General features: G+C 37.6%; 1 long non-coding RNA gene and 1 other non-coding gene across 2 annotated transcripts; one reads left to right on the forward strand and one right to left on the reverse strand.

Annotated features, from left to right (window-relative positions):
- Positions 1-13,079: 13,079 nt before the first annotated feature.
- LOC145799929 (uncharacterized) lies at positions 13,080-14,238 on the forward strand. Its single transcript, XR_014341347.1, has 3 exons — positions 13,080-13,247; positions 13,910-13,999; positions 14,074-14,238. It is a non-coding gene; the product is annotated as an uncharacterized LOC145799929 (long non-coding RNA).
- LOC114266837 (small nucleolar RNA snoR35) lies at positions 13,919-13,999 on the reverse strand. Its single transcript, XR_003630783.2, has one exon. It is a non-coding gene; the product is annotated as a small nucleolar RNA snoR35 (small nucleolar RNA).
- Positions 14,239-14,797: the final 559 nt, after the last annotated feature.

The following is a 14,797-nucleotide window of genomic DNA, read 5'->3' on the forward strand; positions in this document are numbered from 1 at the left end:
GAAGACTTTTTGGCCAGTCGTGATATCCACGAAGGGCGCTCCGAATCCGGAGGCATTTTGTCGGAGCACATTTCGGCTAGATTTCGCATGGGTGGGACTACAACTGTTCAACAAGAATCCTTACATTAGAAAGGTGGAATGTGCACATGGAGAATCTTTTAGAGCTAAGATCATTCCCTACAAGTCGGGTTTAATGATAGAATTTTCGAGTTCCAGGACCGCGACGTATTTCTGAGTCGATAAGGAATCCTTCCGATAATGATTATCTCTGTTATGACCTAATTAAGGATCCACTCTCCCGGTGTGTAGCGGCGCAGCTGAAAGCGTTGATTATATGACTTGGCAAGTTGTTGCTCGTGTCACCTAGGACTATTGTGGTTTTTCTCTATGGAGTTGTCCAACATTGTTGAGGATGTTTCGATTCGGCACTTCGGAGGAGTTGGCCTACGACTTCGCAGGCGTCTTTCCAAAAAGGAGATAACATGTTTGTGTGGATTTCCGGGAACCACGAATTTGCTCAATGCCGTGTACGGTTGTGAAGCGCAGCAGCTGATAGTAGGTGCTTGGCACGGCTTGAATAGCATGCAACCAAGTTCGCCCCATGATGAGATTATATGGCGATGTGATCTTGATGACCAAGAACTCTACATCCGTTGTTTGGGAGCCTGCTCGAACGGGTAGTGAGATTTTCCCCAACGGGTACTCTGGATTTACGTTGAAGCCGAACAAAGGATGAGGAGCTAGAGACAGGTCTGATTCGTTGAAGTCGGGTTTGATAAAGGTTTCGTAATACATAACCTTTGAAGTGCTCCCTTGGTCTATGAGGACGCGCTCAACGATAGATCGACTCACGCGTAGCTCAATGACCAATGGGTCACTATAATCTCAAACCGGGCATGAGAATGAGTCACCCACTGTCAAGTAAGAAGATGCTGAGCATGTACCTCTATCAAAAACTTCTGTTGCTTGGGGTTCTTCGAATACTGAGGGGAGTAAAGTTGAAATGCAATCTAAAACCGGGCATGACAATGAGTCACCCACAGTCAAGTAAGAAGATGTTGAGCATGTACCTCAGTCAAAAACTTCTGCTGCTTGGGGTTCTTTGAATACTGAGGGAAGTAAAGTTGAAATACAATCTCAAACCGGGCATGAGAATTAGTCACCCACAGTCAAGTAAGAAGATGTTGAGCATGTACCTCAGTCAAAAACTTCTGCTGCTTGGGGTTCTTCGAATACTGAGGGGAGTAAAGTTGAAATGCAATCTCGAACTGGGCATGATAATGAGTCACCCTCTAATATCTAGAGTTGTAATAAAAATAGCCAGTCCAATGGTGGCAACGAATTGGCTGTTGACTAAAATCAGATTTTGGGGAACGACACAACGTCAAAGGTAAATGGTTGAGGGTCCAGTAGAGGGAGTTGAGGTTCTTCGAGTGAAGAGGGCACAGTGATGATAGGAAGGAAGGAATGTGGGGTTGGCAAATTAAAGAATTTGGGTGCTAGAGAAACTATTTATTATTACAGAATTTGGGTCCAGTTGAAGGGTTAATCTATTCTATTATTAAAGGGGAACACCAATTTTGGTGTCATGAATTTGAAGCCTGGCTTACAAATTTATTTATATTTTTCCTAAAATGACCATAACTTGTTAAATAATCTATTATTTTAAAACTTATATGAAATTGTAATTGTGGGTAAAATCATAAATTACCAACTTAGTAAATAACTTCCACTTTTCCACTTCCCACATTTTAGAAACTGTTGTGCAGTTCCACGTTTCACCATCTTCTCTCTTTTTTTATTGTTTATTTTTTTATTTTATATTTTAAATTTATAACAAACTGCTGTGTAAGTTCCACAGTTCATCATCTTCACTCTATTGAAAAACTAAAATTTGTTTATTTTTTTTTTTTTTGAAGAAAGACTATTCAAGTATTCAAGAACCTTTTTCTTTCTTTATGTTTTTTTTTGGGGAAAAAAAGCAGAGTATATAAAATTTGTGTTTTTGTTTTCTTAATGTTGTATGTGTGTGTGTGTCTCAAAAAAGTAGAGTATATAAAAAATCAATGTTCTTAAATTTTTTATTATATTATCAAGTTCTGTACCTTTTTTTCTATTTTCGAATAAATAAATATGGCACATTTACATCCTCTGTACAAATTTGATTTACAAAAACTATAAATAAAAAAAACTATACACTCCATATCACACCCGCTAATGCCCTAACCTGCCCCCAATCCCACAACCCTGACCGTGGACCTCCCTCCTCGGTCTCCTGCCGTAGACTCTCTGAATATGTGGCTCCCACAATCGTAAATGCATATCCTATGGCACTTCCTCCCCTACATGTGGCCCTCCACTGACTGCCTGTGGAGCTTGTGAGTGTGACCCTCCCTCACCTGCCTGTGCTGTCCTTGATCTAATTTCTGGCCCAAGATCGGATACTGCTGTGAGTTGTGAAACTCTCTCAGCTGGTGCAACTGTATCACGATCTACAGCTGGACCTCGACCTCAACCTCTGCCTCTTTCCGCACCCCGACCTCGGCCGTGAAGTTCGCCATGACCATAACCTCAGCCTCTTCCTTGCGCTCTGGAGGGGCCTCAATATGGGTCTCATCCTCAATGTGGGAGATGTCAGTCATAACTACATCATGTGTACTCATGGCCGCGGTCAAAGTAGTCCCCACAAAAGTAGGTGTATGTAGTGTGGGACTATGTGATGTACATGTATCAACCCCAACACTACAAACACCTAAACTGTCTGGTGGTGGTAATTGGGTGGGTGGGGTAACAACGTCATGCATGTATCGGGGCGGTGTCCAATCAGGGTTAGCTACATAAGGTATGCCAGTATGCTGGGTAGGATGTACGTGGAGGGAATCTGGAGATATGTATGGGGTACCATGTGGTGGGGTGACTGAGGACCAAGGACCTGATGCGGCCGGCGCTGAAGTGGAAGGCACTGACGTGGACGACACTGATGTGTCTGGAGCAGTTGCTGCACTATGTACACCGTAGTGGCCAAAATGCAGACGATCTCCCCAATGGGCATGCTGGATCGCCTCATACAATAAATCTCGACTCTCTGCAACGGCCTGCAAGGCATGCTGTCCATCACGTCTGAAAAGGGCGTCCTCAGCCAAGTGATATGACCGTCCAGCTCCAACCACCTGAACAAAAATTCGGACGTATTAGGCTACAGTTGACTGAAAGTAAATCAATTATGATCTTAATAATTATCTGACACATACTATGATACTCACTAATGCCTCAAGATAAGGCCCAACTCCCTAATATCCGGACTCTGACACGTGGCTCGGATTACCGACTAGTAGGTGTGTATGTCGCTTATACCATAACATGTAAGGGTTGGAAGAAGGGAGCACCTTATCGCTCCAGTCAGCTTGTACAATACTGTCCCGACGGGCATCCCACAACTGTATATATCGCATATAAAACAGACTCCAGTCGATGCCAGATCGGCCACGCCTATCAGTCACATGCAACCGCCACTCGGTGTTGAACAGATCCAGCACGGACTGGACCCGACCAAACTGTCGGAGGACACAATGGGGGAGATGCCACTCAACCATGTCAAAACAAATAAGTGGCACTCTTGCCATCTATATCTCCTGACATTGTCGGCAGCAGTCGGGGAGCGTACCGAGGACCCCAGCATAAGGCTGCCAAATAAACTACAATAATGACAAGTATATTAAAATTCGCTCGTGAACTCAAAACATATACAATGAACAAAACAATTAAAATTGAGAGCAAAATTTCATACCTCGCCCTCGATCATCCGGTCGAGCTGGTCTCTATAAACGACGACCACATGGGTCGATACGACCTCATGGCCAAAGTCAACCCTCCATCGGCTACCTCGAGGTCCGGATGGCAACTGCATGTCTCCCTAACCCATGGGAAGCTCACCAGGAGCAACCACTTGCCGCCTAGACGGGGCAATGCAAATCAATCTCTCCCACGCCCAAATCTGCAATAGTTTGAATGCAATTACAATACTGATATATGTCATACAATATGAATTGACATGTAATAAAATTCTTACTAACTTGTAGCAAGACAAGTGGTCCTCTGATCTCCTTCGCACCCACCTGAGCTGCTCGACATAGCATCCTATACAAGCATGCCAAAGTCGTGCCACCCCAGCTGTACTGGCCAATCTCGTCAATGTCTCTCAGCAATGGCAAGTACATCAACTTGAACTGGTTCTGTGACTTATCAGGGAGAAGTACCCCCCAATAAGCCATAAAATATATGCTCGGGCATGCTGTTGTACTAACTCATCTGGAGCCTGATTAGGAAGAGGACCAAACTGCCCGGCCAGCCACCTCACCCTCAGTTCACCTGCCTATAAGTCTGCAGGTGTAGGTGCTACTCCCAATAGCTCAGCACATAGGGCTATCCACTGCTCCCTCGTCAATGATGGGTCAACTCCAGTAACTGCTCGCCCATCAATCCACAGACCATATAGGACAGATACGTCCTGCAATGTGACGGTGGCCTCCCCGATCGGGAAATGAAATGTATGAGTATCTGTGCGCCACCTCTCGACGAGAGCAGTGATGAGTGGGTGGTCCAGTCTAATATGCCCGACACGGTAGACAGCATAGAATCCCACGCGTAGTATATACTGCAAGACTCTATGGTCTAACGGATACTCCCACAAGTCAGAATCTGCCCGGCGGCATGTCAAAACGGTGCGTGCCTCGTCCTGCATTACAGAATGACTAGTTTAAATAATAACATTATCACGTAATATAAAACAAAAGACAAACTGGGTATTTTAATTGTAACCGTAAAGTCCAACAAATGTTATTGCATACCGGATGCTCCTATATACTGTCAGCCCGATGTGGATGAATGAAAAGTGGGACCTCCTCAAGTAGATGTGCCATGAAATACTAGATCATAACAATAAAAATCTCATTTAATCAGAACAAAAAAACTGTAATTATTCCATAAATTGCGATTTGTATAAGAAAAGTATGCTCAGCTATTTCAAAATTTAAATTTGTGTGATACTATATATGGAAGCAATTCACTAAAATGTAATTAATTTTTATTTGAAAAACCTCTATTGGTTAATTGTAATTTAACTATAACAATTAAACTCTAATTAATTCCATACATGACGACTTGGAAAAAAAAATGTGCTCGGTTATTTTAAAATTATAAATTTGTGTGCCACTAACATAGAAGCAATTCACTAAAATCTAATTATAGTCATAAAATGATTCTAATTATTCCATAATTTATGATTTTTAAATATATATATATATATATATATATATATTTGTACTTTAAGATTTAAAATTATGTGTCATTAAATATGATAAAAATTCAACAGAACCTACCGTTATGTATGCTATAACTAATATATAAATCTTTTCGAAAATAATTTTAGGGCCTCAGTTACATAAGCTTAATAATGACCATGAACATAGTGTAGTAACATGTGGATAGTTTTCCTACATAAATATTTGCCAAAAAATTGAATGAGAAATTTTTTTCCCTAATAATAGGTTGATGATTACATTTATGGCATATTTGACAAAACTTAATTATTGATTTTGTAATGCTAAAAGTTTGAATAATTTATACTTTATAAATTACATAAATTTATTCATAAATTGTAAATGTGAACAATGGTTGCAGTATTCGAAAATATTAAATTTATTCATAAATATTATATTTTCATATGGTAGAAGAACTATTTGATTAAGTATAGAATTTTGTAATACACATTTTCAATCAAGTACACAATAAAAAACTTAGGCCTATATGCTATAGTTAAATGTTTTTGCATACATTTTTAGTTTAATTTATTTGCTTAGTATGTTAGTTGTAAATTTTTTTAAATATAAAACAATTAGAATATATAAAGAATTAAAAATTAAAAATGATCTATTACAAATAAAAAATGATCTATTTAAAGAAGTAACAATTACAATATAGTTTAACATAAGGGTTATTTGCATTACAAGCTTAAAATTCACATGGGCTGTCCAATTGCAATCTCAAAATTAAAAATTGCAACCATTTTACAATTTCACAATTCACGAAACTCATGTAAGCATTACATAGTCTTTATCGACCAAGCTGCACCGGACATGTTCGCCTGTCATGACCTGTCTGCTTGCATTCACTGCAACGAGCGGTCAAACGCCTATCTGATATATCAACCTCATTTGGAATACGGGACATAGATTTACGACCCCGTTTTACTTCTCGCAGACGAAGTACATTAGGCATTAAGGTCCACTGCGGATCATCCCAATAATCTTGATGCGGTATTGGATTGAATTTAGTTTCCCAAACCCTCATGTATACAGGAAGCCTATATACTGGATCAACATACTCGAATGGATTGTCACTGCATTCATACATAACAGCGAGCATATGAGAACATGGATAGTGTCTTATCACGTATTTGCCACAACTGCACGTGGGTTGATTCATGCGCACAATCTGTGTCTTGCAAACTCGTCCATGGTGAAAAGATGTTCGCACCTCAAATACGCGGCGGGGCCTACTAGACAATATTGATACAAACTAGTCAAGTTCATGTTTTTAGGTGCAATTAACTTCACAACATAATAATAACAATTTAGTTTACATTACAAACTAACCTGTCGTACGATATTAACTGGAAAGTATTCCCCCTTGCGATGCCCTCCTCGATAATTTTTTGCATCTCTCTAGGGTATTGGAACTCATTCCGTACATCTATTTCTGCTTAGTCTCCCATCTCGTCGAAATATTTTACCATCCATCGAAATGTAAACTCAACCATAGCTGCGATAGGTAAGTTCCTTGCACATTTCAAGACACTGTTGAAGCACTCTGCGTCATTGCTAGTCAATACCCCCCATCGATATCCACCGTCATACGCAAGGGCCCACTCCACAGGATTCATCTTGCGGACCCAATTGATGGCATATTGGTCAATAGCCTGTATTTGTTCTAAGTAAGTATTACACTTTCATTATTGATGAGCACTCCCTGCTTTCCATAGAAGTTGTTTCAACTCCTTATTTTTAAACTTTGTATTAAAGTTACTACAAACATGTCGAAGGAAATGCCGATGATATCAACAAATTGGAGCGACAGATTTAGCCAATGCCGCCTCAGAGTAGCTAAAATACTCTCAGCTCGATCAGATATCAAAGTCACTCCTTGTCGATCCATGACAATATGTTCCTCGATATTTGAAATGAAGAGCGACCAAGACTCCAAACTCTCCTTGTCGACAATAGCGAATGCAAGCGGTAATACTTTGCCATTGGCAGTGACGATGGTTGCTATAAGAAACACACCAGTGTATTTGCCATATAAGAATATACCATCTATGGTAATAACAGACCTACAATATCTGAATCAATTAATGACGGATTTGAAAGACCAGAAAACAAAGTGGAAGACGGGCATAATGGTTGTACCACCGGTATATCCATGCTTCCATTGAACGATGGTGTCAGGATTAGATGTCTGTAATGCATGCACGAATTTAGGCAACTGCTTATATGATTCATCCCAATCCCCGAATACCGTTCTAATTGCCTTGGCCCTTGCATGCCACGCCTTCTTGTATGATATACTGTAGTTCATGATCTTTTTGATATCTTCAATGACATTCTTAATAGGCATATCAGGTTCATTCTGCATACGACAATCAAATATGAGTTGGATTATTTGGGTGTGAACACTATAAACAAACAAATATGTATATATATGTAAACATTTATTTTTTATACTCACCGTAACTTGTCCCAAAAGATGAGAAGCAATGTAACTAGAGTTAATATTAGTGTGGTTCCTGTTCATTCGTGGGTATAAACAATGGTGAAGACTCCTGTATTGCTTTATTTCAAAAGGACCATGTTTCCTACTAAGAGATGCACGCAACCACCATCTGTAATCGTGCTTGCAAGCAGACACCCAAAGGTCTCGCTTGGAGGTTACGACCTTATACGTTCGATTATTTGTTGCATGGTACAATTTCACAGCATGTACAAGTTGCTTCTTATCAACAAAAACCATCCCTTTGTCCAACTCTGGATTTTCAGCGTTTCAGATCTGGTTACGGGGAACGACATCACAGCTACTCATGTCAAAATCACCACCCATGTGAATGTTCTCATAGAAAGGGATTTTAGGTCTAGGTGGAATGGGGGCATTTTCAGGGTCAACGGGAGCGTCGGCATCATCTTCTTCATCATCATCATCTGATCCGCCCAATAAATTTTTTTCATCACACATTTCATTCTCATCATCGTCTAGGGCGACATCAGGACCGTACATGTCATTTTTAGCAAACTGTACATAGTTCGCCGTTTCAGCCATATTACCAGCAACTTTAACTGGAGTGGTATGATGGCTGCAGGTGGGCACATCTTCTGTGTTATTGTGAAATTCATAATCATATCCATCACGTGAACTTGATTCCACACCATGGCCCTCAAATGTCTGTTGTGTGTAGCCCACTGCATAACATTGATCTGATTCATATATAGGAGACCGAAACGCTGTCGTGTCAATCCCATGTGTCAGCAATGTAGTGAATGGACGAGAATCCATCTGTGTCATATTTGGGACATTGTGTACAACCTCTTTATCAATGTACACTTCCAAACAATTTGGTGGTTGGAAACTTGCACCGATACTTAATACGGTGTTCAACGCCTCATCGTCATTGATCGATAAAATCTTGTATTTGCTGATTGCTTGCCATTGGCGATAAGGATATCTACATTTGAAGTTCAATCGGACACTTTCCCCGTAACTTGCCACCTTGGACATGAACATCTTCTCCAAATTGCCAAGCGTGGTGCCAAATTGCACCCCATATATCCCTTTCGGCTCAACATCATATGACACACCTTCATCGGGATTCCGAATTATGTTTCCCCCCCCAGTAGAAGATAATTGGAACAGTCTCCATATACTTGCTTCAATGACAAAAAAAAAAACATTAAAATAACAACAATATACTTATATCGGATTTTACTTCTAAAACAATTATATGAGTTTTAACTCATTCAATTACAATTACTTGTAAGGCAAGATCTTTATTTAAGTAATCAACAATCGTAATCCAACAATCATTATTGATTTTTAATTAAAATATGAGTTAAAATAATTATTATGTTTTGGGTTTTTTTAGCTTTTTAAGAAAAAAGCTTACAACACATAAAGAATGTTGGTTTGTTTTGACATAACTGTCTATGGAACTCCTGTGTTCTGCTTTTTTCATTATTTATTACTATTAACATCATGCACTTGTGCACGGTAAATGTAAATTTTTCTTTTTCCATGTTTCTTCTTCTTTGTTTTGGTAATATTTAAGTGTTGATTTGATTTTTTTAAATTAACCTACTTTTATTTTTGTGTTGGTTATTTGAAGTTGTTTAGGCGGACACTTGGTGAAAGGAAGTTGTGGGAGTCAAAAGACAATTTATATTTTCCTATAAGTGACATTTATATCATAAGTGACATTTTTCTATAACAATCAGGCCTCTCATTTTTGTCAATTTATATTTTCCAGGGTAGAAGGAACTCTAGAGGTGAAACATTACTTCAATTTATATTTTCTCCCATTTTCATTTTTCTCTCCATTTGTTTATTATTGTTTATTTTCTCATTTTTGTTCACTTATTTTTATTCATATAAAACAACGGCTGAGGTTTCATCTCTACGTGGAGTTTTTTTTACTCCCTATGTGGAGACTTGTATCTTTTTTGCGTGAAGGTTCTTTTTCTCCATTTAGGATTTATTTTATATTTTGTACTCAGATTTGTTTTATTACATCACTACAAGAAAAGGGGGCAAATAACACGAAAGCATTTGCGACGACACTACTTACCATCGCAAAAAGTGAGTTTTTGCGACGGCACCACTTGCCGTCGCTAATAAACCGGGTTTCAGCGACGGCAGGACTTCCTGTCACAAAAAAACAAGTTTATGTGACGGCAACAACTACATTCGCAAATAATGCCCCCTTTTTTGCGACGGCAACCTTCCCCCGTCGCAAATAAAGGTTTTTGGCGACAGCAATTCCCTCGTCACAAATAAAAAATTAGTTAAATGATGCCGTTTTATTATTTAAATTTTCATTTGTGACGGCAAACCTTGACGTCGCAAAAAAAAAAAAAAACCCTGATTTTCCCTTTGCGCTCATTTTTCCCCCGTACAACCAAAAATTCTCAATCTAAAAAATCCCTAACATTTTGGATCAAAAACCCTATCAAAAATCCCATCTCTTCTTACAACTCTCTCTCTCTCCCTCCCTCGACTATGAGTAGCAGCAGTGAGCATCGAATCAATGGTGTCAAGCGACGGCGGCGAGCAGCGTGAAACAGCAGTGAGCAGCAAACGACGGCGGCGGCGAGCGAGTGAGCGACGGTGCGGCCTGTCTCTCTTCAACTCTCTCAGTCAGTCTCAATCTCTTCACAGTATGCTCTAGGGTTTGGTTTCGTTCACCTTTGCATTCTTTTGATGCATCGTGATCGATATTTGTAGTGGTTGAATTTCTGATAGTTCCATCGAGAGGAATTCAAAAAAATAAAATAAAATTGGGGTTAACTTCACTATTTTTATGCTTAATGGGCCAATTGGTAACTTGTTATTCTGTGTTTTTCCTTTGAATTATCTTCGGTCAATCTACATTGTCCTTTGTAATTTAAAGTAACTATCTAAATGGTAATTGATTGTAATATTTTTTCATTTGAAATTATTCGTGTTCGGCTACACAAGTGAAGCAATAGATGTAGTGTTTGTTTTTATTTTTTTGTGGGTTTTGGACTGGGTTTACACGTAATTGTTTTTGTCGGTACTCAAAGGGGTTATTTTGGTCAACACGTTGTGTGATTGTTGGTACTCAAAAGTTTGCGAAATTAGAATTTTGAAGTGGCTTTCCATCTTTTTTTTTTTTTTTTTTTTTTTTTTTTTTTGGGTGGAGGTGGGAAAGATGGGGCAACTGTATTTGTATCCATTTCCTTATCTAGTTTTAATGTGTTACGTAACGGATAAAATTCAAAACTATGATTATTGGATTGAACATTTTTGCCGACAAGTGTGCAAACATATTTATGTCAGAAATAGGGGTGTTATGGATTTGAGATGGGTGTAGCTAAAATTGCTATTTTCCCCCTTATGTATTTAATTCATTTTGAAAATGTAGTCTACATGTGATGTGGGTCATTGATTTTTGAATTGTTCGTAATCTGTTAGGTTGATTTTTGATTGTTGTATGAGCTTCACTCTGTAATATCAGTATGATTGATGTTAACTGACTAAATTTGTACTTGTGGAAAAACATAGTTGTTTGAGGACGGATGCATTTGATAATAATCCCATGACTAAAATAATGGAACATTAAAGCATTAATAACCCCATGACTACTTTAGTTTCATTCATGATTCCTTTTGGAATCTAGATTTGGTATTATTAGCTGCAGTTAGTGACTAAATCTTGACACCATGTTTATGATTCTAGTTTTAAGTTTGCTTGCCTTTGTGCTTTTAGTTGCCTAGCAATCTCCTTATTTGAAATTAATGGAGCATTTTACGCTTTAAAAAATAGTTACTAAGGAACTTGAGCATTTCCAACAAGCCTGAATTAAAGGGAAAAACAACAAGCATATGCATTATTATTTTATTGATTAGGATTAGTGGGGGGGGGTGTCAGAATGCACTTTAGACATTTATTTGCTTGTATAAATATAAATATATGGGAACATGAATGTTAATTATCAATTGCATAGATGAGAATCTGTTGATTATGTATATTGTGAACTCAATGCTGCAATCACAGTGAGATTCACAGTTTAAAGATTTGAAACCTTAAATATGTTGTGTCACTGTAGAATTAATATTTAATTGAAGGCATAGACCTCTCGGCAATATTTTGAAACTAGATTAGACCGGCTAGCTCAACCGATGAACCCATTCACTAGTCATGTTTTTGGACAGTAAAATATGTGTTTGCAAAAACCGGCAAAACACATGTTCCAACCGGTGAACCGTGAAACCCGGTTTCATTTCATTAGAATCGCTTGGACAAATGCAACATATGTTTTCAGCTATGACACCTTTATAAAACCATAAAGTATTCATTCTGTCCACGGTCAATTGATGTGGCATTTGGAATTTGGAGTTGAGTTTCTTAAGCCTCACACAATATGCTGCTCCAATGTTGGCCATTATAGGATTTATGAAGAACCTGTTAATGCAACCTCTTGTTATGGAATGTCAAACAATAATACAAATGACCAAGACTAAGCTTTGTAAATTTTTTTTTACAAGCCAACCAAGATATATATCCCACATTACTCACTTTCTAAAATCTAACCTGTAAAGAGTTGAACTCGGGACCTCATGTGCGGAAGGTGTTGAAGTGAACCACCATAGCACCACATTCCTTTGAACACATTTGGTAATATAAATTATTTGTTACATTAACTTAATTTTCCATTAAACACAAGATTAATTAACGTTCTATGTATGTATAAATTTATGTATTTGGTTAACATATTTACATAAATATGTGTATCCTAAAATGTAAAAGTAGTTTAAATAAATGTTTCTTCTTTATTTTTTATTTAAATATAATTTTAAATATATTTATGACATACAGTTTAATTCTGGTTGACTCGACTGTTGGATGCCATGTTTTTAAACTTGAAAATTAATACGAAAACATGAAAGGATTAATCTTACATCCTATCCTAGCATCATAATTTTAGAGATTATAGGTGCTTACAGTATTGATCTTATATCTAAGTAACATAGTTACACATTGCAGTATTATTTAGTGGTCGTGGGTGGGTTATGGTTTTTGGTTTTATGCTAGTTAGGAATTGCAAAACTATTGAGTTCACATGGTTGGGATATTGTATATGAATTGCAAAACTATTGAGTACACATGGTTGGGCTATTGTATTTTGTTTGTGCAATTTGGTTTCTTCTTCCAGTACCTGATGACTATTGTTGTTTGTGTGTGTGCACTTGTGCATGAATACGGTAGCAGCTGTAATTATATTTTTGACTGTCTGCTCCAATCATGTTGTCCTTTTCAGATTATAGGTTAATTACGCACACAGAAAAGCTTCAAATATCAGAATATTTTTGTCAATCCAATCTGAAGACAAGGAAAAGCTACTGTTCGGCAAGGAAAACTTTACTGCATGACCTTTTGACATTTCTGCAATGTCAGGGTTACTTAATGTATAGTCCTCCTTTACATAACCTCTTTATACATAAAATGATGTTGAGAATGTTAGCCAATATAGTTGTTGGATCTTTAGGTTCTTTTTTTTGAATGAATATATGGCATTTTCTTGTTTTCAACTCATCCATCCTTTTCAATTTAATGTGGAAGTTACAGGACTTGGCCTTGTGATACATCAGTTTCTTATCCAACAAGAAATGCAGAAAGGCAGGGCTTAAAACATATCCACTTTTTATATGGTCTCTTGCTATGTTGTATGGAGCAATCTCTAGCATGTATAGTTAAACTATTTATGGAGGGTGATTAGAAGACCATCTTACTTCTTTATTTTATGCTTTTGTTTTTTGGCTATCAAGATACAAATCTATTTATAACGAGGACCACAAAAATTTGGAGATAAATTGTTCTGGACTGATAATTTGGGCATTCACTCAATTCACTTTAGTTATGTTTAGTTCTATATGCATCCTCTATTTGTCTCACTTGAGTCTTGCATTTTTTGTATGCCAATTGTTTGATCTTGGTTTTGGGTTTTGTGAATGCTTACTGTTATATCTAAACTTGGACCATGAGTGGCATGATTTATATGGTCACATGCATATTCCTGGTTCTTGTAAAATTTATCAAACTTATCTGCAGCCATCTCTGAACAGACCAGCTTCAAATCTTCCAGACAGTACTGGGCGTTCTTTTGCTACATCTTTTTCTGCTCAATCTGGTGCAGCCTCCCCTGTTTTTCATCACACAGGTGAGTTGATTTTGCTGAGTATTGCTCTATATTTTCCATCAGATTTTATATAATATAGAAATTTCCTTTTACAGGAACTATTCAAGGGCTACATAACCTTCATGGGAGCTTTAATGTTCCCAACATGCCTGGCACACTTGCATCTAGAAACTCTACAATAAATAATGTTCCTTCTAGTGGGGTTCAACAGCCTACTGGAAGCCTTTCTAGTGGACATTTTGCATCTAACAATCTCCCTGTTGCTCTTTCTCAGGTATATGTGTTAGTTTTGCACATATTTATTAGTTGGTATTTTTCATTCACTGGTGTTTTACTATGTTTGCTAAATTAATTTCTTTCCTGATCTCTATCTAATTGTGTATTGTTTTGTATTGCAAATATCCCATGGAAGCTCACATGGTCATTCAGGGGTGACAAATAGAGGTGGAATGAGTGTTGTTGGTAGCCCTGGATTTAGTAATAGCGCAAATGGAGTTGGTGGTTCCATTCCTGGAATCAGGAGGGAAACTTTTGTTTTTGATTTATGTTATTTTGAATTGTGAACAACATTATTTATTTAAACATTGTGTATGTATTATGCAATATTATGTAGTGGGATAATTTTGCTAATGTGTTGTAATGAATGAATGCAAGAATATTTGTATTATGGATGAATTGTTATTTTTATACTGGAATTTTTATATTATTATGTAATTATTGGTTTCTTTTTCAATTATTTTTCATTTAATACAGGTAATTTTCATATTTTTAGTAATTTTATTGTAGTTTTTTTTTTTTTTTTTTTGAGACGACACCACA

This window comes from Camellia sinensis, chromosome 9 (assembly GCF_055761805.1).
Source record: "Camellia sinensis isolate YWXY chromosome 9, ASM5576180v1, whole genome shotgun sequence".
Lineage (NCBI taxonomy): Eukaryota > Viridiplantae > Streptophyta > Magnoliopsida > Ericales > Theaceae > Camellia > Camellia sinensis.